This window comes from Petromyzon marinus, chromosome 41 (assembly GCF_048934315.1).
Source record: "Petromyzon marinus isolate PM22_M1 ecotype Great Lakes invasive population chromosome 41, UKy_Petmar_22M1.pri1.0, whole genome shotgun sequence".
NCBI lineage: Eukaryota > Metazoa > Chordata > Hyperoartia > Petromyzontiformes > Petromyzontidae > Petromyzon > Petromyzon marinus.
The window spans coordinates 11,376,384-11,396,506 of record NC_133707.1 but is presented as its reverse complement, the minus strand read 5'-3'; the positions used below and the strand labels follow the sequence as shown (position 1 = coordinate 11,396,506).

The window sequence follows — 20,123 nt, the reverse complement described above, 5'->3', positions numbered from 1 at the left end:
GGCGAGAGGCAGGTTCGCCAACTGGAGAATCCCTTTAGGCATTGTTGGACACCTGGGGCACGTGACTTATTTTTAACTAGTTTGTTTGCCCGTCCTAGGGTGGAAGCTGTAATATTTACGAAAAAATTGAGCAGAGTATAATTGTATCTTGTGTAAATTTAATGGCAGTGAATCTTGTACAAAAGTATGTCATCAAACACTTCACTGCAGTTCACTGTAGCACTGTATTAATGGCAGTCATTATTGCACAAAACACCTCACTTCATAGTCACTGTAGCACTGTATATAACTCGCCTTCAATTTGTTCAAATTCACTGCCCTGATACCATTCTCTTCTGCTCTCGGTCGCTGGGGTTGAAATAAATTGGGATTTGATACAATATCTGGAAAATCATCGAGAAATGTCTATTTTATCATAATGTAGAAGCATAAATTAGACTCACCTGTTGTCTCAAGTACTGAAGAAATAAATAAAGACACCAAATCGACTTTGTTGCGTATAATTATTTATTAGATTCACTTTCAATAAAGAAACGTCAAACTCAAAGTGAATTTGCGAAAAAATAATGCTCATGAATATTAATGATGGGGGGGGGGCGGCATGTGGAGTGACGTCACGCGCGTTACACACAAACAGGCATTCTTAGCTCATGGTAGTAATTAGAAAAAACAGCATCCCTCATGGCTTGAATGCAGTTCCCTGACAATTGGGGTGTCATATTGACATGCCAGTGTGTCTCTATTTTAAACCAACACATTTGTTTTAATCTTGCTTTTTTATATTTGGCCTCAAATATATATCTGCGGTGTTGTTGGCATTCAGGCAGAGAGAATGCAACTTAACGTTTTAATCCTCCAGAACTGCAATGTACTGAACTGCATGACAAAGCACATTTATTGACGTAATTTCAAAAATGTATGCAGTGGCATCTGCCCAGTGTCCATCGTGGTCCCACGGGCTGGGGGACTCCAGGCGTGGGAGTATAAAAAGGGATCGGGGGACTCCATTCCATTCCTTGTGCCAGGGCCCATGCAAACCTCACCGCCCCATTGCATGGGTGGCTGAACTTCAGAATGTATTCCTTCATTTCAGCAGTGCTGGCTCAGTACTCTATTACATATTGCTGTGAGTTGTAAAGTGGGAAATGGAGAGATATAAAGCAAGATGGGTGGACTGTTAGAAGAGACCTTAGGTCAGTTCTTGGCTGGAGGACTTGCAGAATCTAGCAAAAAGAAGCACCGCCAAGAAGTGGTGGCATCAACATCGTTGGGTGTCAGTTTTTCTGACCTTGGTGTTGTGCATGGTTGGTTGCTATTGCACTTAACTGTGCTGGTTTAACACGCTACACTTTGCATATGATACGCGTTACATATATTTTAGCAAGTGAATAGGAAATCTTAATCTATGTGGCCCATAACCTAATGGATAACATGTTTATCTATTCCAGATATTTTAAACAAATTCCCCTATGCACTTATTTTCATGAAACTGTGGCCTAGTCTTACAAGCAAATGAATAAAAGCGATGCCCTGTGATGACATGCCATTTTTACACCTCCGATTAGCATGGTTGCCTATGTATGGTGTTAAAGACGTTCAACATGCATAATACATTATTTGCATTTCATGGAGTCTAAAATTAGGAAAAAACTTTCTCCCATGTAAACTAAACTATAAACTATTTTTATTTGTATCAGGTTAGGCCCACTGAACTATATAGCTTTTTTTCAGAAGCAACCTGTCCACAAATGATAGCTCAACGAAGTGGCCCATCATGTGGGAATTTAAACACTTGTTTCTAAATGTGGAGGGGAAAACCGGAGGACCCGGAGAAAAATCCATGCGACCACGGGGAGAACATCCAAACTCCAAATATACAGCAGGTGTCAGGGTCTGGAATTAACCCACTAACTCCTGTATACCACGCAAAGTAGTTAACATCTCGTCACTGCAGCAATTTGGACAATCACGCAATTCACAAGTCAGCTGTGTTCTGTTCTTAGTATGCAATTTTCAGAGAATGTATGAAAGACAGTACTATATAACCACTGGTAAAAGTCAACGTGTCTCCCTTCTCAAAGTTCATTGTGCAGCACTTGTATATCCAATGGCTGAAAGTCGATGTTGCAATGGAGGGGGCCAGTCTGCCCACAGGATGACCACTGTTGACTTACTTCACAGTGATGGTTATTGCATCTATCCCAGAGGAATGCTGGACAGTTTGCTTTGATGTAAACTTGCAACCTTCCAATTGTGAGCCAAGTACGCTAACCACAGCTCGTATGCATGAATTATTATTGTCAAATTAGTATGTCAGTTTAACAGTTTATGCTATATATAATATAGGAACATAGATCGGAACTAACCTTCAAGTCGTCACTGCCTCAGAGCCATGAACACAATTTTGAGCGCTGTGGTGAGCTGTAAGCCATTTTGCCCATGTGCAAGACATCTGCAGCATAACAATATTCCACCAAATGGGCCAATGTACACTGCAGCCTATTCACATTTCTGTGAACAATGGAAACTGAATCCACTGCTCCTTAAACTTAGTGCAAAGCTTCCATACCAACCCACCATACCAGCTCTGGCCATGTGGAGAGCAATCGTCTGGCGAGGGAAACTGCCCTATGTTGTGTGGTGTCGGTGCATGCATCACACATTGGCTGCACTGTTTCTTGCATGGAACTGCTGCATGGGGACAGTACCAGTCATGAGAATCATTTCCACTGTCCTCATGATGCCTGCATACCAGGCAGTTGTCCCCAGGGACCGATTGTGGCAATCCGGACCATGTGAATCCCACGGCAGTATTTTAAGAGCGTGCTTTTTTATATTTCCCAGAATAATAAAACCGCATGCTCCTATTATGACCTACCATCTAAACATATTTGTGAGTTTTAAATGCAGAGTGAGGTCTGACTGTGAAGGTGAATGAAGAAAGGCCTGGTCTTGCAATTTTGTCTACAAACAAAAGTGACAGGTCAAAAAAGAGTCCAAAGTTAAAATATATATCTAGCTAAATGCCCAGAAGAGGCTCTATTCATGCTCTGACATGGGCACTGTGTGTAGAACTTACCATTGAGTTATATGAAATGATCAAGTAAACGACCTTTGGCTGGATGCAAATGACACGAGTGACATTTTCTTATTATATAGTGCTTTATGTTGCAATCCTAGGTTTCAGGTTTCTTTAGTTTTTTTTCTCTTGTGGCAGGCTTTAAAAAAAAAAATTACAAATATTATCACTCCCTTATATCCCATATGGCCGTGTCTAATACTTCTCCAGGGTCGTTAAGATAAGTATCACTTGTCTGTAAACTGGCAATCGCAATAGGAGTGCCATTTCTATCACTGGCATCAGAAATAAGCTCCATTCCAAGCAGGGTTATTGTATATTTTGGGTATCAGAACTCAGTGTGACCAAGTTAAATATGAATCCAAATTTACTTAGGTCAGCTTAGTTGTACGGTCATTGGTGGCCAGTTTGAGGCAGTCATTCTGACTACACAATCGAGCGTCAGTCAGTGCTTCCAAGCTTTTATTAATTGGTCCTGAATTGACGACGGAGTAATGATGCGCCATTGTCGTGGTTATGTAGCATACCTGCTGGGCATCAACGACTGCAAAAACAATCTCTTGGAAAGATGCCAATTAAACAAAAAACCTGGCATTAGCTACTGTGCAGTCATGCATTAATCTAATACAGAGCCAATGTTTGCAGAAAAACACATTGTGCAAAGAGCTCTCAATTTGCAAGTGGGAATTAAATAGGTTTCAAATTAACAATCCGCACCAGTGACAAGTGCGGGTCAGGTAAGCGATTCTGTTGCGTCAGGATCACTATGCAGTGAACTGTACGCACAGACACACTTCACACAGCACGTGGAACTGTACTTCAGTGGGCGCAATCATTCCATTAGCAGTGCTACAAATGTCGTGTCCTGGAATGACCCTAAACAACCACTGCCAAGCTTTAGAAAGTAAAGTGCTAAAAGCCTTTAGCAATACATTATTTGTTTAAACAAATGCTGTTTTTTAATAACATGAAGGTTGCACATTTAGCATTACTATAGTCATTGTTATTATTCATTACTATAGTGCATTGTTATTATGGACAGTGAACGCATTTTTTCCCTTTGGAAGCGGAAATTCCCTCCAGTGGAACAACGAAATGCAGCAGTGTTTTAGGCGGTTTACACAAGTGATGTAATTAATTATCGAGTACTCTGGTTCATTACGTAATAGGCTAACTTACACTCTTGAAAATGCCACCGTTTTGTGAAGATACAAACAGGTTGTTTACGTAGATTTTCTCCGTACACCTCCATTTGATCGCACATGCTAAAAATGCTCAAAAAGGAATTGGTCCAACATAGAGAGTAGGAGCATGCTAAAAAAGTTTTGCGATGCATTGATGTTTTTTGGGTATGGTACATACTTGTTATTTATGCAGCTTTGCTTAAACTGACAGCAAGTAAACTTGCCTTGCTCTTAGGCCATGTGACAACAGCAGTGTGTCAGTGGTGCGTGACTTCTGGAGAGGAGCTGCAGCTTAAAGTGCTCTTAAGTCTGATTGAATCGTTGTGTACACGTTCACACTTTATCCACTGCTTTAAGTTCTCCACTGCCTTTTGGTCAGAGGCATTGCTCCCAATTAAATCAAATGTCCTTTGACTTAGCAATCACCCGTTGAGATTAATTCACTCAAGGGAGACGCTGGTTTGAGGCTTGCACAGGGATATGTGTGTTTTTATTACATTGTACATAATTGCTGTTTTTGGTACAATACCGCCTGCTCTTGTGAGAATTGTGATACGATTTGTAATGTCCACTTCACAGGATTGCAGTGTACTTTGGTAATAACGCACTGCAGATGTTAGCAGATATTCTGAGTAGGACATGAACTGTCCACTCTTGGCACAGAGAAGACTTGAACTGTATAGACTCTTGGCACAGTGGAGAGTGCAGATTGCTGGGCCATCTATTCAGCGGAGTTAACATTGCTTTGAGTCGGCTTCTGCTCTACGGAAGCTGCAGATAGTGAAAATGTTGTGGCAATTTAGAATGTGAGCTATCACCATGGCACACGCTTTGTACCTGTACCCAATATAAGCATTAATTAAAGTAAATGACCATGGGAAATGATGTTGGGTCCTTACTGACATGTTGCATTGTCCGGTGCTGGCAAATCGAACATGTTGTTGGCAGTGGTGGCGCTGTGCCAGGATGCTGCACGGCATGCCACAGCCTTTTGTCGTTGTGACTCGAGCACCAGGAACGCATGGCACTCTTTCAGTTCTGAAGACATTAAATAGCAGGAAAATCGAGATTTGGATCCGTGCCAAATAGAAGAACATCAAAAAAGAGAATAATGAGGGAGTCTGGACTGGGTTCATGAGGAGAGAAGTCTGATATATCAATTCAGAGCAGGCAAAACACATCTGGTCTGGGTAAATTGTCAAGAGGTGAGGGCTTGCTGTTGAAGGAAGAATGTTAGGTCGAAAGGCCTTGAGTTAGAAACTAGAAGCCATTGCTTGACTTGGTAAAGAAATGAGGGCTATATCACAAAATTTATAGTTGAATGCATAATTGAAGGTCACGTTCTCTGCCTCCAATATGGGACAGAAAACTTTACGAAGACAAAGAGACTCCTGCTGCCATTGACGTCTTGGTAGGAAAATGCACGGTTTCACACAGCTCACGGAGAAGCAAAATAAAATGAGTATTTAGGCGTGTATGAAAAACATGACGCCACCATTTGCCCCCAGGTGTGGGTGAGAGCCGAGGTTGTTAAAGAATGCCAAGCACACAAATGTAATTGTTAGCCACGCACGTGCACCCAGGCCAGACTTGGGGGTTCCAAACACTCAATAAAGTTAACGGACACATTTTTTGTTGTTGAAGAGAATTCAGACCTGGATGTTGTCCAGCATTCCAAATTTTTTTTTGGACCCCGTGACACGGTAAATACAGAACCCAGACACGTATCGGTTGATTAATAATTTTATTCTTAGTGTGGAGGAGTGTTCCACCCCTCTCCCATAGGTGGGAGGGGCAGAGCCCCATCCCCCACAACTTGACCCCGCATCCATCATTTCTGCAGTGTTTTGAGTTTGGGCATAGGCTAAAACATGATTATTCACTTTCGTAGCTCTAACTCGTATTTTCCCCCCATTGGAACCTCCTTGTTTCCAGATAAAAGGGTAAAAAAACAATGATCATATTTTGCTACTGTCAAAGGAGGTTCCAATGGTGTAAATGCTTACCCCGAACTCTCATTCTCTGATGGTGCATTGTCTTTGAGTTGTGTGCCTTTTGACGTCATCTGGTCCAACACCATGTGATACTAGGCTCTAAGGAAAGCTGTTTCGGGTGTGGACCAAACAATTTCAAGGACAGTGCATACATTATCAGAGTTGTGTTTTTTTCTTTTTTTTACCTTTTTCTTGTTTCATTGTATGTAATGGCAGAGATTATGAATGAATAAAGTACAACCATAATTTACATTATGAGACCTCCTTTGCCAGAAACAAGATATAGGAATAGGTTTATTCAAGGCATCATGTTTGCAAACATGATGCCTTGAATAAAGGTGTCAGTTTTTGTGCCAGTTAAAAGGGTAAAACCTATTCCTATATCTTGTTTCTGGCAAAGGAGGTCTCATAATGTAAATGCTCACCCCGAGCCCTCAATACTCTGATGGTGCGCTGTTTTTGAGTTGTACGCCTTTTGGCGTCTTCTGGTCCAACACCAATGGAGACTAGGCTCTAAGAAAAGCTGTCTCGGGTGTAGACCAATCAAATTCAAGGACAGTGCATATTATCAGAGTTGTCTTTTTTGTTTGAATTCTGACTGCTTGTGTTGTGGTTTTTGCAAACATGATGCCTTGAATAAAGGTGTCAGTTTTTGTGCCAGTTAAAAAGGGTAAAACCTATTCCTATATCTTGTTTCTGGCAAAGGAGGTCTCATAATGTAAATGCTCACCCCGAGCCCTCAATACTCTGATGGTGCGCTGTTTTTGAGTTGTACGCCTTTTGGCGTCTTCTGGTCCAACACCAATGGAGACTAGGCTCTAAGAAAAGCTGTCTTGGGTGTAGACCAATCAAATTCAAGGACAGTCCATATTATCAGAGTTGTCTTTTTTGTTTGCATTCTGACTGCTTGTGTTGTGGTTTTTGCAAACATGATGCCTTGAATAAAGGTGTCAGTTTTTGTGCCAGTTAAAAGGGTAAAACCTATTCCTATATCTTGTTTCTGGCAAAGGAGTTCTCATAATGTAAATGCTCACCCCGAGCCCTCAATACTCTGATGGTGCGCTGTTTTTGAGTTGTACGCCTTTTGGCGTCTTCTGGTCCAACACCAATGGAGACTAGGCTCTAAGAAAAGCTGTCTCGGGTGTAGACCAATCAAATTCAAGGACAGTGCATATTATCAGAGTTGTCTTTTTTGTTTGCATTCTGACTGCTTGTGTTGTGGTTTTTGCAAACATGATGCCTTGAATAAAGGTGTCAGTTTTTGTGCCAGTTAAAAGGGTAAAACCTATTCCTATATCTTGTTTCTGGCAAAGGAGGTCTCATAATGTAAATGCTCACCCCGAGCCCTCAATACTCTGATAGTGCGCTGTTTTTGAGTTGTACGCCTTTTGGCGTCTTCTGGTCCAACACCAATGGAGACTAGGCTCTAAGAAAAGCTGTCTCGGGTGTAGACCAATCAAATTCAAGGACAGTGCATATTATCAGAGTTGTCTTTTTTGTTTGCATTCTGACTGCTTGTGTTGTGGTTTTTGCAAACATGATGCCTTGAATAAAGGTGTCAGTTTTTGTGCCAGTTAAAAGGGTAAAACCTATTCCTATACAACCATAATCACAATCATATAAACATAAATATATGCATTGTTATATGAAGACATGTCCAGATATTGTGGCCAAGGTTTCGAAAATTGTTGTTTTTATTCACATTTACAAGTAAACTTGGGTGGGCAGCGGGGGGCGTTTACTCTGCTCTCCTATCTTCTCCTCTCCAGCCCTCTCTCTTCTTCTCCTCTGGTCCTATATTCTCCTCTCTTCAGTCATCTTTTTTCCTCTCCCCTGCTCTGCAGTAATTTCTGCTCCCTTCCTCTGCTCTCCTCTCCTATCCTCTCATCTCCTCTCCAGGCAATGACAAGTGTTTTGACTTGCCATTCTTCAAGCAAAGGGTCCAAAGGCCTTTTTGCGCTTATCGTTGACACCGATAAAAGACTGGCATATTCCTTCAAGGTCCAGTCTCTCCAGTTTCTCCTGGTGCACGTGACACATGGCCACATTATTCAGCCTTGTTTGCCTAATTGAAAATCTAAGCCATGTCTTATGCTTCCTCAAGGCACTACAACTCTTCTCAGCCACTACAGAGGAGGCAGGGACGACCAGCAGAAGCCTTACTAAAGCTTACACCTTACTGAAGAGATCGTTCACCTCTGGCACCATTTCCCTAATAATGCTAGCAACATCTTAGCTCGTTTGATCTGTATAATTAGCCCTAAACATGGCCAGCTGCACCTGCAGTAGTCTTGAATTAAATTCAGGATACTCGTCTACCACCTTGTCCATTTTCAAGCTGCTGCAGTTTGTGGAATCCAGCTTGATCAAACCTCTCTGAATTGAGTATTCACTGTGTCCAAGGCGTTGTAGAATTGGGCTCTGTACAAAGACTGCATTTGGATGGATATGGGCTGCAGCCTGACCAGTGTAATGCTTGTAGGTTTGCGGATATGAGGCATCTGAATAGGTTGTAGGTCCAACTTTGCTATAGCAGTTGCTTTTGCGAACAAGACATCAAAGTGCTCCTCCGCTTGTCCTGCATGCTTGTTTTGACATGGTCCACATCCTCCAATATACCTGAAACAGTCTGTTTCTTAAGCTGCAGGGAGGTGTTTAGGCACTCCAAATCCCCCATCAGGTCTTCAGCCATTGCAAGGCCGAGCACAGTGTTCCCTTTTATAAATGTTCCATGAAGACCATTGGCCTTAGTAGAAGTGTCAGATGAGCTGCATGATGCCATTTCTTAAAGGTCTGTCAGCATTGACTCATACTGGCTGAGAACTGAGTGGATGGCAGGGGTGCGAACAGTCCACCTGGTGGGACAGAGAGGTTTCAACGAGGTGAAACCATGCTCTGATTTAGCGATTTCCTGGAAAATTACCTTGATTAAAGAAGCCCCCCAATTCATGCGCCAGACCCATTAATGATCTAACTAGAGGAGAGGCTACACAGGCAGCCTGCGTAACTAAGTTCACCCAGAGTGGACCACGGTGACAATACGTAGCCAGCGGTTGTTTTTTCCTTAAAATGGCTTGCACCCCCTGCAATCATCCAGCCATATTTGCGGCACCGTCATAGGCTTGTCCTCGAAGTTGGGACAGAGGAAGGCCTAGACGCATCACCACATCACATGCAATCTTGGATATATTTTGCCTTGTCGTTGATGACACTTCGTATAGTCCCAGGAATTCTTCCTTTGGTTGGAGATCTGCAGCTACAAAGTGCAAACATATTGGCTCCTGCTCAACTCCTGATATATCCTGGTTGCCATTAATGATAAGTGCGAACTGGACCACTGGCATTTATGTTATTTCCGACACAATTTCTTTGACGATTGTATTGCCCACCAGCTTCAAAATTTCGCTTTGCGTTTGGGGACTGGTGAAATCAAAGTGACCTTTCAGCCAGGTGGTCAGTTCTGCATTGCCCTCTGCCTTGTACTTTAGAAGCTGGCTGAAATTCCCACTCCTTATCAACGCCTCGAAAAGCCAGACCTTGATGTGCCAAGTACTTCACACCCCCAACAATCTTCATAAGATGTCTCCTCGCTTGTTGCTGCTGTCTTTCAAGCTCACGTGAAAGTTGCACATCAACAGGTTTTGGCTCCTGAATCTGAGTCATTACAGCTAATTTGTGACACTGGCTGTCTTTATGCGCACTAAATTTCTCCAGTGCCTTCTTCCAAATTTTGAAAGCCAGTCTTGACAAAACCTGAATCTGCTTTTTGACGCAAGCTTAGACTTTTGTGTTGCAAAGTATTTAGCGCAATAGAAACAGAGGACCCCATTTAAGGAGGGGCTGTAATGGAGCCAAGTATAATCTTTAAACCATTTCTCCTGAAAGTAGATTGTCCTATTGACTAGGTTTGACATTAACATTTGGCTGATTTGGGCGAGGTGCAAGTTCCTCCACTCCCTCTCCTGCACCTTAATCTTCGCTTGCCTGTTTGCTCTCTCTGTCTGTCATTGTCTCATACTCACTCTCCCGGCTTGATTGTATTATCTGTAATACACGTGAGAAACCATACTTAGAATGTCTCAGCTTAAATTAACATAAGGATTAGACTTGTGATGTCCATTATTCGGTCTTAGCCATCAATATTTGCTCCTTTTCTCACTCACCTCCATGTCACCTGCTCTCCCTGCCCTGTCGGCATCCTAATGCTCTCTCTCTCCCCCTCTCTCTCTCCCTCTCTCTCTTTACTCTGAATGCACCAGAGTGAACATGAAATAAATGTTATCAGTGAACAAGTGGTGTTTCTTGCCATTATGTTTAGGAATGGATTAATAACTATTTCTGATCTGAATGGCAATTATTATTATATCGAGAAACATTGACTCATCTCTTGTACTACTGTAAACTTCTATCATCTGACTGGTACTCATTTTCTCACTGCTCAACTTTTCTTCTTTTCTGAGGCTGCCCAAAAAACTGACGAATGTCACTGCCACCCTTCCTCTTGCTCATGATGACACTCAGTGTGAATGAAAGCTGACTGTAATAAAACTATATTCTTGGTTTAGTAATAGGTTTTACCCTTTTAACCGGCACAAAAAATTACACCTTTATTCAACGCATCATGTTTGCAATAATCACAACACAAGTAGTCAAAATGCAAACAAAATAGACAACTCTGATAATAATATGCACTGTCCTTGAATTTGATTGGTCCACACCCAAGACGGCTTTTCTTAGAGCCTAGTCTCCACTGGTGTTGGACCAGAAGACGCCAAAAGGCGTACAACTCAAAAACAGCGCACTATCAGAATATTGAGGGCTTGGGGTGAGCAAGTCACGTCGAAGGGAAATAATAAAATAATAATCGTATTTCCCTTCTCCGTGACTTTACCGAAATAACCAAGAATATGAATCCCTGCAGTCACGAAAGCTTTAAATCGAAATGTAATAAAACTGCTTGCACTTTAATCAAATAAACATTAATGATGCTATTTATCATAAGCAAGTTGCAGCTATACATTATACTATACGAATATGCAATAAATGAAAGCTACTGTCTACAAATGTTACACATGCAGCGCAACATAAATTTTATTCAGACTTCACGTGGGCTTTGACAAATACAGTATAACGTAAGAAAGACATTAACGTTAGTTGAATACACCCGTGAGCGCCATTGTTGGTCTCTGGGTGAATGTGTGGCTAATTAACTTTCCAAGTAACTTATTTAGCTAACGTTAGTGATGGTTGATTGTTTAGCAATCGCAAATCGGCCCATTTTCACCAAAAAATGTTTGTTTCAACTTGACAGTGATATAGCCTACGTAACACTCGTATTACATTCTAGTTTTCTACTTTTTAATAAATTTTAAAGTAATGACATGGAGAGACAGTACAGTGTTTGACATTGATTGTACCTACCCACAGCAGTCGAGCAACGGGTTCTGCTGGGGTACGGCAACACCACTTGGACAAACCACATGCAGAACTGCAGTATACCGCAATACTAGAACCGGTAGTAGGAATAATTGAAATTTGTTCAGTTTAGTTATGATTATGATTATATTTGCTCATGATTATTTCGAACGGCAGTGCGTGCGTTGCCTGTCGTAGCATAGCCTTTATTTTGTATCTTTTATATCAATATATTGGGGGGGACGTTTTGAGCATATATGAATATTGGGGGGGGGGGGGGGGCGGGGTGACAGAGGAGGCTATCAGACAAGTCCAAGAAAGGACCCTGTTGAGTGGTCTGGGTGGTCAAATGTTTGCCATTGAACCTTCTGGAGGGGGCCATGGTAAGAGTGAACATAGCTAGCTTTACCATTAACGTGGGCATTTTCCAGGGCACCTCGAGGAGCCCTGGTGGAAGCCTTTAACAAGGGGCTGTTCCTCGTCGCCCAAGCATTCCATGGGGAGGTTGGAATGCTTGGGACCTGCCTGCCAACATTCAGGACTCTGGTCAAGGCTAGGCTCCATAGGATGAACCCGAGAAGAGCATTGCGATTTTACCTGGGGAAGTTCCAAGGATTGAAGGAACGCGGAGCAGCTGTGTTTGTGCTGTGCCAGCTTTACTACCCGGCTTCGCCCGGGACTTGGATTCTTAATACACGGCCGACGCGGAGGGCTGGGGGGGGGGTGACGTCAGCAGGCACACTGCGTGACGCTGCCGCATGCGGGTGACATGACAGATGTGACGTCACCGCTCACTTGCCGTGCAATATATTATATCCATTATTGCGCCTTCCCCCCCCCCCCCCCCCCAAAATACAAAAGTCTATTTTCATTCATTTTGCATTGTGTACAGTCTGGAAACTACCCACATGCTTGATTTAAAGCTTTCGTGACTGCAAGGATCCATACTCTTTGGTTCTATTCGGTAAAGTCACGTAAGTAAAAAATAAAACAACAAAAATCACGACGTTTCGGCCACAACACAAGCGGCCTTCATCAGGTGAAGGGACCAGGCTGTCTCGAGGACAGCGCTGGAGTGAAACACAGCCACGCTCAGACCGCGACCTTTAAGCTGTGTGCGAGGAAACAAGGTGCCTTGACAAAGGAATTAGCATAAAAATTAGCATTTGATTGGCCGACTTAGCATGATGAACGGTGTAGAGGTGGTGTACATGCGGGTGAACATGCCGGTTGGCGCGGGGGGGAGGGGGAGTTTACCTATTGATGGTGTGAAAAGGGAATTTTTAAGAGCTGCGAAAGTTTGGGGTACCACTACTTGAAAAATATACTGTACCATTGAAAATTAGTTTAATGTTTGGTTCGATTTAGAACATCTTTCCAATGGTTGCTTAATTTGAAACAATCTTCTCGGTTGAAATTGTGTCTGTGTTTGTAGATCTGAATTGCCTCGTGAACAAATCTCTGATAAAAACCCGTGGATTTGCAAAGAACCTTGGTATCGGAGAAAATTATATCGTGATCACCCACCGGACCTGGATCGTGGAGAATGGAGAAATTTGAATCAGACGCCATCCAGACTTCCACCCTCAGACCTTCCCTGTGGAAGAGATATGTGGATGACACTTTCGTCATTTGGCCACATGGCCTCCCAGCTCTGAACCTTTTCCTACACCACATCAATTCCAGACATCCCGCCATCAAATTCACCATGGAAGTGGAGAAAGATGGCAAGCTACCATTCTTACATGTTTTGTTTGAGAGGAGACCTGATGGCTCATTGGGGCATTCTGTCTACAGGAAACCCACCCACACAGATTCCTACTTGAAACCTGATTCCCACCACCACCCAGCCCAAAATAATTATCTCATCAAAACTTTATACCATAGGGCTCATTGCGTTTCGGACCAACACCACCAGACCAGTGAATTAAAACATGTACACCTGGCCCTCAAAAGGAATGGATACTCTGACCGTACCATCCGCCAAGCTGTTTCTCCCTCCATACAGAAACAACCACTTGATACTCCGGTCAAAACCATCACACTACCATATATAGCAGGCGTTAATAAAAAGATTTCCAAAATTCTAGACAAACACAAGATCCAGGTCCGGTTCAGTACAGTACACAAAATTCGTGATCTGATCCCATTCGTGAAGGATGTCATTCCTGACTTACAGTACCCTGGGGTTTACAAATTGAGTTGTACCTGCGGTGATTGCTATATCGGGGAGACAAAGCGACATGTCTCTGACCGAATTCGCGAGCACAAATCAGATTTGAAACACGGCAGAACGAATTCTTCTGCCGTAGCTGATCACTGTTACAACGCTGTGGGTGATCACGATATAATTTTCTCCGATACCAAGGTTCTTTGCAAACCCACGGGTTTTTATCAGAGATTTGTTCATGAGGCAATTCAGATCTACAAACAAAGACACAATTTCAACCGAGAAGATGGTTTCAAATTAAGCAACCATTGGAAAGATGTTCTAAATCGAACCAAACATTAAACTAATTTTCAATGGTACAGTATATTTTTCAAGTAGTGGTACCCCAAACTTTAGCAGCTCTTAAAAATTCCCTTTTCACACCATCAATAGGTAAACTCCCCCTCCCCCCCGCGCCAACCGGCATGCTCACCCGCATGTACACCACCTCTACACCGTTCATCATGCTAAGTCGGCCAATCAAATGCTAATTTTTATCCTAATTCCTTTGTCAAGGCACCTTGTTTCCTCGCACACAGCTTAAAGGTCGTGGTCTGAGCGTGGCTGTGTTTCACTCCAGCGCTGTCCTCGAGACAGCCTGGTCCCTTCACCTGATGAAGGCCACTTGTGTTGTGGCCGAAAAGTCGTGATTTTTGTTGTTTTATTTTTTACCTACGTGACTTTACTGAACTACCCACATGCCAAATTTCAAGTTTGATGCATGTTGGGAAGTATGCTAAACATTTCGAACAGACACACATATTCACAAATTTTTCTTGTATATATAGATGGGCAGCAGAAGAGAGGTGAGGCATTGTCTATGCAGAGTGATTACCTGGGTGTGGGAATGCATCCTATAAGCATATGAGTTGAAAAGGTATGGTAGAGTGGAGAGGTGTAATCCCGAGCTGACCAGAGTTATGGCGGTATCATGGGCCATCAGGACAGGAGTGCTCCTGGCCAAAATCTGCAAGGCGGCTGGGTCTATCTCTCCGCATACAGTGTGTTCACAAGGTGCTATGAATGCTGTCCTCTCGGCACCTGTGCCCAATAAAGAGACGTGAGGAAGCTAAACCTTTTTCCTGCCTCTGGCTAAAATATTGTCATGGGTGCAGTAGTACCTATCGGAGCATGTCCGTGATCAATTGAATACTTGTGTTACACACGATTTTTATAGAATCAGAATCTTTATCCTGGAGAAATCTGATGAGCTATGATGCTCTTTTTCACAGATTTCCAGCAGTTATAGTTGGTCACCGTCACGCCATGCATCCCTCCCGCCATCACTGCTAAAATCTTTTGTCTTGAGGGAAACGTGGATGTGCATATGGTGTGGTGTTCGGTTAATTAATTGCACAGTTGTGTGCTTCGTGGTTGTGGTTGTTGTTGAGTTGCTATTGTTTATTTGTTTGGTTATTTTCAGACCTAGATTGCTCCCAGATGAAAAAATTGTCACGTGCCCTTCATGATTGGTTTGGTTATACAGGTAGTCCCCGACTTACGATGGAGTTGCGTTACGACGACCCCATCGTAAGTCGAAAATATCGTAAGTCGAAAATGGCCTAGCCTCCCCAGGAGTCTTAAAGAAAGGTGATCATTTATGAACCAAATCAATTTATTTTAATTCCTAGACTGAGCTACACTGACTTAAGTAATGCACCACATTTTAAATGGTTTTTCATTATTGTGATGGTTCTGAGAACATCGAGTCACTGTATTAGAAAACTAGTTTCATTACAGGTGATCTCCAAAATTCACACCTATGGTGTTGAACTAGTACAGGCTGGGTGCTGATGTAGACATTAATCCCCTGAGCCTCAGCCATATGGTGGGTGTGTTTACCTCAGCTGTAAGAACACACCTTGGCCTTTGAGTGTGTGGGTGTGCAATCGGCACCAGAGTACTTGTTCACTTGCACAACATGAGCTTTGTGAATTATACCATACATTAGAATGCACATCGGCTGCTCTTGATTCCAGTAGCTTGTTTCAGTTCTGCGCAGCAGTGTTTATAAAGAACATGTTATTTTAGTTGTGGTAAGTGACTTGCGGAAAATACTACAGCAAGGAAGCCATTCCAGTGGATTGCTTGCCTGCTATTCAAATTCAAATGACAAGCATGTCATGGTCAAAAATTACATTTTTCCTCGCAGTGTCACTTCCACTCTAGCCAATTTGAGCTGAGCTGGGACTCCTCTGACATTATCAGCCATATAGGATTGAGACTGGAGATGATGCTTAGAACAAAGATTTTTTTTTACAAACTCTGAAAACAATTCCTTCAGAAAAGTGAGGAATCTCATCACAAATAAAGAACGAGATAAACAGATAAATAACGAATATTGCTTGTGTTAATATTATATTGTAAGTTGGTCTTTTTTGCCTGTAAACGAGCCTCCTGGATACAGAGTTTTGACGGATTATGCCACCGACTGACAGAGAAAGTGCTTGTATGTGGCAGTACGGCAAGTAGGTTTTCGTCTCTTTTGCGCAGAGCTTGAAAGCAAACCTAATGTGCCTGGCTTTTTTTTCTGGACGCTCTGGTTTCTTCCAACACAAAACCAAAATATTACTCATTAAAGAATTTGGCAAACATTGCAAAGCTTGGTTCTCCTGAAACAGGGGTCTGAGACCTAATGGGATTTTTGTTGGTAAACAAAGAAGTGGCTATTGCGAGTGTGGATTGGAACGCCCGTGGGAGACGTGCAGATTCATATACGACCACAGTGGGGCTATAAAAGTAAACTAATTTGTTGTGGTCTAGCCATTCTTCATTCACTTTCATGGAGACTTATTAACGCATTTTATTTTGCATATTTCTATTCCCTGAAAATTTACACTAGTCCATGCCTTTGGATTAGATTTATTCAATAGAAATATTGATTACAATGCTATCAGCTTTGACCGTTTAGTGGAGTTAAGTCAGACTTATTTCCTGCTCAAATTGCCTGAGGCAATGCTCATCGCTGCTTTTTAGTTCTGCACCAGTGGTGGAAATTACATCTACCTATGATGGGGGTGAGCCTATCCGCAGGACAACCATTCTTGCCTGCCCCAAAAGTGGCATGCATAGTCAATGCCAGAGGGCAGATGGACAGAGTCAACCCCCAACAAGAAATAGAACTCCCAACCTGATTGCCAGCTGCTTACTCTACCGCTGAACCACCTGGTACTAATATGGTAATCACAATATGGCTGTCTTTGCCAATATCTTGCTTGGGAATCTATTTGTCAAGTTATATGCATCACTATCTCCCCAACTCTAGCTCTTCACTGAGCAAAACATGCTATAATATGCATCGCTTACCTCTCTGCACATATTTTTTTTCAGTTCAGGTGCTCTGCATCTGCCTCTCTTTCTCTGTTCTCTTGGCAGACATGTCCCCAGGGCTTGTTTACAGTGCAGCGATCTACCGTATATTGCACAGTTTAGAGCGGCACGTTATGCAGTTTACCACAAAATGGACAGTTCTATATCGCGGCTGTATGGGAAGCAGGCTGACGGCGTTTAATTGAACCCAAACGCATTGCTGGAGAGCTGGGAAGGCCGATTGTGTTGGCAAGCCATCAGTGCCCTTTGCAAATCGTGACGAGGTGTCTCAATGTCAAATCAAACGCTCTTCTCTTCTGCCAGTTGAGACGCAGGTGGCTGGCTGGTGTTGACCTTGATCATGTTGATCAGAAGGTGGTGATGTTCGCATTGCGGCACCATTGAGATAGAGCACTGTAATTGTAATGTCATGGTCCATTGCTGCACGTGCTCTTACTGGGCAGTGCCAGATTATAGTGATGTAACACTTAAGCATTGTACGTCCATCTATTTAGCATAAACAGCCTTGTATGACGTAATGGCCTTGTGTTCGCTCCTGCTCATATCGGGCAGTGTCATAATGTCAATCCACTGGTGGATCAGGGCCTGAATTAGTAATCCTTATTACATGGATGGTTTGATGCATGTATTGGGAGAGTTGCAATACATTTTAATCAACGAAGCGATGCTGATGCTAATTAGTTTTGGAGCTAAATGTTGGTATGTGCATATGGATATGTGCTGCAAGAGCAGTGCATTTTATGTTGTGGGCTCATGGTCGCACAGCTGACAGGAAAACATTATTGATCCTGCCTCATCTGGTTAATATCACAGGTCTCATCAACTGATGGATAGGCATTTCCCATCCTGGCTTATTCCAGTACCTTCCCTGACCCCTGCTCGTTGACCCTCAGCTCCCGTCACCCATCTCCATCTTATCCCATTCACTCTTAGGCTTCTATTCCATTCTCTCAGGTCATGTCCTCAGGCTTGTGTCATGGGAATGCACACCAAAAACATTTTAAGGCAATGCCTGGTATTTTCCAGTGTATGTCCGTGTGCTGCTGTTGTCATTGGTAAAGAAAAGTTTGTTCTGGAATATTTTTTATTGTAATGACATTGCTGGTATGGCTATTATTTACCTTTTTTGACCCTGGGAAAGCCATAGCGATTTTCCTTTAAACGAAAAGTTTTTCCCCCAAAAAAGGCTTGGGACCCATGTCTCCATAGGTGCTGACTCTGTACCCATGAATGGGAATTTTTCCTCAAATTCTTGATCATATTTATGAAATAGGCAAAACCCTCTTATAAAAACAACTCGCATAACATTTTTTTTTGTAAATGAGCTCCATCTCCTTGGTTAGGCACCAATTTGCATGCTTATAATAATGTTGATGCACTATTAATGTTTTGCTGAATTGCTAAAGCTCACGCTTAAATAGACTGGCATTGCGTGTTGTTTTCACTGTTTCTTAATGTAACCTTTCCGTGCATCATGTCTCGCCCCACAGACTCAAGGTATAAATCCGTGGAAGCGCTCGGTCTCTGTGGCAGTATTTCACACGTCCTTCGAGTGAGAAAACTGGCCAAGTGGAGAAAGGTACAAGTTGTATAGCCCACGGCCACATCTACAGCACAAATTCTTACCTCCAGTTTACATAAGACAAATCCCAGGCCACTTTCCTTGCCCACTGTGAATGTCTACTTGCATGTAAAATGTTGGGTGGTAGAGAAGGGAAGCTGGGCTGGATTGCTTTTTGGATGTATTCTTCATTGCATGTCGTTCATGTCAACGGCCTAATATTATGAACACTTGTGTATAAATAGCAGAGTATTTGGCTGCTTCAAATTTACACGTGATAAGCCACTCTGTCGAGCTATCAATTGTAGCCAGGCCTCTTCTGAAAAAGAGCTAAATAGCTCAATGGGCCTTACCTGGTAAAATAAAAATAGTAAAATAGCAAAGTCAAAAAGCCAATGAATTACCCAACTGGGATGACAAATTTGGTAGCACTCATCTGCACTGACAGCTTGCAATAAAATTCAATCAGATTGAATTTAGTTTACATTGTTCTGTCATTATATAGTCTATATTTTTATGTTTTGGATATTTTTTTATTTTACCAAGGAAAGCCCACTGAGCTATAAGCTCTTTTTCACAGGCAACCTGGCCACAAATCATAGCTCAACGAAGTGGCTTATGATGTGGAAATTTATAGCAGCCAAATAATCTAAACGCTTGATTCTAAATGTGGAGGGAAAAACCGGAGGATCCGGAGAAAAATGAACGCGCCCACTCAAAGAACGCGTAAACCCCAAATATACAGGCGTCAGGGTCGAGATCGAACCCACTACCTCCTGTATACCAGGCAAGGCAGTTCATATCTTGCCACCGTTGCACCCCTGTCGGTAAAACACAATTATAAGATTATCTGCCATTGCCTTTCATGATCCAAGATCTGAAGCACTATCCTTTCTCCATGAATCCGTCATTGTCACATAAAACTCATACCTTTTCCCCATTCGGCCAGCCTTCTCATTTGGTGGTCGAAGCACCGATTAATGGACCACACAAGTGCTTGTTATAGCTTTAGTGTATTTGCATGCATCTTTGGTGTATTGTGCACTGTAGCTACAGTGAGGGAAAAAAGTATTTGATCCCCTGCTGATTTGGTACGTTTGCCCACTGACAAAGAAATGATCAGTCTATAATTTTAATGGTAGGTTTATTTGAAGAGTGAGAGACAGAATAACAACAACAAAATCCAGAAAAACGCATGTCAAAAATGTTATAAATTGATTTGCATTTTATTGAGGGAAATAAGTATTTGACCCCTCTGCAAAACATGACTTAGTACTTGGTGGAAAAACCCTCGTTGGCAATCAGAGGTCAGACATTTTTTGTTGTTGGCCACCAGGTTTGCACACATCTC

At 42.5% G+C, this 20,123-nt stretch overlaps 1 protein-coding gene across 1 annotated transcript in view; it reads left to right on the top strand.

The window, feature by feature from the left end:
- Window positions 1–20,123, top strand: part of LOC116950956 (CCR4-NOT transcription complex subunit 6-like) — a 68,318-nt gene that overhangs the window by 10,719 nt on the left and 37,476 nt on the right. Inside the window, exon 2 of the mRNA XM_032969168.2 lies at window positions 18,702–18,790. The gene's annotated coding sequence lies outside the window, so the exon portion shown is untranslated. The remainder of the gene's footprint in view (window positions 1–18,701; window positions 18,791–20,123) is intronic.